Here is a 4,052-nt window from a genome sequence, read left to right on the forward strand (position 1 = left end):
GAGGTTCGTAGCTTTTTGGGCTTAGCCGGGTATTACAGAAGATTTGTTGAGGGTTTCTCTTCTATTTCTGCACCGCTCACAAAGTTGACTCGGAAGTCAGCTAAGTTTCAATGGACAGATGCTTGTGAACGTAGTTTCCAAAAGTTGAAAGACAGATTGACTTCTGCCCCAGTCTTGACACTTCCAGAGGGAGTGGAAGGATATGTTGTTTATTGTGATGCTTCAGGCGTCGGGCTAGGCTGTGTATTGATGCAAAATGGTAAGGTGATCGCGTATGCTTCTAGACAATTACGGAAACATGAACAGAATTATCCTACCCATGACTTAGAATTGGCCGCGGTGGTCCATGCTTTAAAGATATGGAGACATTACTTATATGGTGTCCACGTGGATATTTATACAGATCATAAGAGTCTCCAGTACATCTTCAAGCAGAAAGAGTTAAATTTGCGGCAACGACGATGGCTAGAGTTGCTAAAAGACTATGACGTCGAAATCCTGTACCACCCCGGAAAGGCAAATGTTGTGGCCGATGCTCTTAGCCGCAGGTCTATGGGAAGCTTATGCGATGTGCGACAAGAAAAGAGAGAAATGACCCGTGAGCTTCAGCAGCTAGCCAGCCTAGGGGTCCGAGTAGTGGACTCAGGTAGCAGCAGAGCTACCATTCAGAATTCGGCAGTTCCGTCGCTAGTAGCGGAAGTAAAAGAGCGGCAAGGTGAGGATTCCAGGCTAATGCAGTACAGAGATACGCTCGCTCAAAAAGAGGGGTCACCATTTGATATTTCGAGAGACGGAGCCCTCCGATGCCGAGGCAAGCTATGTGTCCACGATGTGGCAGACTTACGCCACCAGATTTTGAGAGAGGCTCATTGTTCCCGTTACTCCGTTCACCCTGGAACGACGAAGATGTATCATGATCTTAAGTCTATATATTGGTGGAATGGGATGAAGAAAGATGTAGCGGAGTTTGTAGCCCAATGTTCCAATTGCCAACAAGTAAAAATAGAACACCAAAAGCCGGGTGGCTTATTGCAAGCTATAGAAATCCCAACTTGGAAGTGGGAAGTGATTAATATGGATTTCATTACAGGGCTACCTCGTTCTCGACGCAAGTATGATTCCATATGGGTGATTGTGGATAGACTCACTAAATCAGCTCATTTCTTACCGGTCAGGACGACCTATGTGGCAAAAGATTATACAAGGCTTTATGTTAAAGAAATAGTGAGACTCCATGGTGTCCCAGTGTCTATTATCTCCGATAGAGTAACTCAATTTACGGCCAAATTTTGGGAGTCCTTTCAAGGGGGTCTAGGGACCCAAGTGCGCCTTAGCACGGCATTTCACCCACAGACCGATGGGCAAGCTGAACGCACCATCCAGACTCTTGAAGATATGTTACGGGCATGCATGATAGATTTTGGGGGAAATTGGGATGACCATTTGCCACTCATTGAGTTTGCTTACAATAATAGTTATCACTCCAGCATCCTAATGGCACCATATGAAGCTTTATATGGGCGAAAGTGTAGATCCCCGATTGGGTGGTTTGAAACGGGAGAGGCCAAGTTAATGGGGCCCGATTTGGTCCAACAAGCCATAGAGAAAGTCAAGCTCATACGAGATCGGTTGTTGGCGGCTCAAAGTCGCCAAAAGTCTTATGCAGATAATCGTCGAAGGGACTTAGAGTTTCAAGTTAAGGATTGGGTGTTTTTGAAAGTGTCGCCGATGAAGGGCGTTATGAGATTTGGCAAAAAGGGGAAGCTTAGTCCCCGGTATATAGGGCCTTATGAAATTGTGCGAAAGATAGGCAAAGTGGCCTATGAATTAGACTTACCTCCAGACTTGGAGTCAGTTCACCTGGTTTTCCATGTCTCGATGCTTCGGAAGTGTGTTGGAGATCCTACGAGGGTCGTCCCAGTGAATGATATTCAAGTGACAGAAAAGTTAACTTATGATGAAATACCCATTGCCATATTAGATAGGCAAGTACGGAGGCTTAGAAACAAAGAAGTGGCCTCAGTTAAAGTTTTGTGGAAAAATAATAATCGAGAGGAAATGACATGGGAAGCGGAAGAAAATATGCAATCCAAGTACCCGCATTTATTTCAGCCCTTGGGAGAAGTCCAAGATGAGACGTCAAAATCAAAAGGTATGGTTGTTTTCCTTTTATGCTTATGGGTCGTGTGTGGCCAAAAATTTTCATGTTGTTATGATGTGGCCCTGTGTGGCATCGATATTATGGGTTGTTGTGACAGGTTGTTAGTGCCATGTTATAGGGGAAACTCTGGCGAAAGTTTTATAAAATCCCGGGTGTTCTCGACATTCGAGGACGAATGTTCTTAAGGGGGGGGGGGGGGGGGGGGGAGAATGTTACACCTCGAAAAATCTTCCGTTGGTACGCAAGTGAATGAACTAGCGGAATACGAGTATCGGGTTAATGATGACTTAAGGGCATTTTGGGAAAGAGTTATAACGTCCCTTAGATTAGTATTGAAGTGTTAAACAAGTGTTAAGAAGGTTCCATGAGGATCGGAGATCAAACGAAGTGGCGAAACTAAGTTCAGTGACTGATGAGTTCTACGGCTCATTATACGGACCGTATAATGTTATACGGACCGTATAGTGGACCGTAAAACCATCACAGTGAAGGTTGGTTGTTGGTGGAATTTTACGGTCAGTTATACGGACCGTATAAAATTTATACGGACCGTATAACGAACCGTCGAATGGTCACAGTGAAAGGTTGCTCACTAGTAACGTTTTACGGTTAGTTATACGGACCGTAAAACTGTTTTACGGACCGTATAACGGACCGTCAAGTAGTCACAGTGAAGGGGTGCTGGGCAGACCCATTTCACGGTCTATTATACGGACCGTATAACCATTATACGGACCGTATAATGGACCGTATAATGGAACCCGGCAGTTCGGTGATGATTTAATAAATAAAGACCAAGTTCATGAAAATCATTTCCACATTTCCTCTCTCTCTCTAAAACATCTCTCTACAACTTTTGTACAAGTTTTCAAGGGTATTAATCCATCAACCACATTAAACAAGTAAATCCAAGGTAGAAACCCATCAAGGATCATCTAAAGTCAAGAAACCCAAATGGAGAAAGACTAGGGTATTACTCAAAGTGGAGTATTATCAACAAAAGCTTGTCCCTACAACTTCTAAGGTAAGATTCATGATTTTTATATGATGTTTACGGTATGGGAGAATTAAAATGCATGGATTGTAGAAAACATGGTCCACTAGGACATGAATGATGAATAGTGACGTTTTTGAGACATAGTTTGAATTGAATCATGATTGTTGTTGTATTGTGATATGAGTGTGTTATAAATGACGTTAAGATCATGAAATAAACATTGTATATGGATGAACGAAGTTGGGTGTTGTGACCCTAAATAGGGACAAATGGAAGTGAATTGAGAATGTGGATAATGTAGATGATTAATGGCCATGGAAATGATATTATAAATGTGTTGTTGACGTTTGGGGTTGAATTATGATATGGACAAATGTTGTATAGATAAAGGAGATGCTGTCCAATTTTCTCTAGTTCTAGCCATGTGCACTAGTTATCGATACTAATGATAGTATGGCCTTAATGAAGGTAAAAACGTGAGCATCGAAGGAGTACGTGCAAGTGTAGAATAATTCGACAAAGAGGTATGTAAGGCTAACCCTTCTTTCATAAGGCATGGTTCTTTGGCCAAACTCCTAATCCCTCTATATGAGCATGTTGACTACAAATGTTTCACATTCCGAGCTCATAAGCTCACTATCCTTGATTGGTACTACGAATGCGCTACGCACCTCAGGTGACGAGTAGGACTACGATATAGAAGTAACAATAACGATAATGATAGTAATGATGATGGTGATAATAATGATGCTAAGAGTGCCTACGGGCTGTTATGCTCATACGTGCCCCTGAAGGGCTATAATGAAACCCCGAGCTTATAACGCCGGGTAGAATATATGGGTATGAATATGTATAGAATATGTATACGATTTCGAAACGCGCGCACACATCTGC

Source organism: Lycium barbarum, chromosome 10 (assembly GCF_019175385.1).
Source record: "Lycium barbarum isolate Lr01 chromosome 10, ASM1917538v2, whole genome shotgun sequence".
NCBI classification, from domain to species: domain Eukaryota; kingdom Viridiplantae; phylum Streptophyta; class Magnoliopsida; order Solanales; family Solanaceae; genus Lycium; species Lycium barbarum.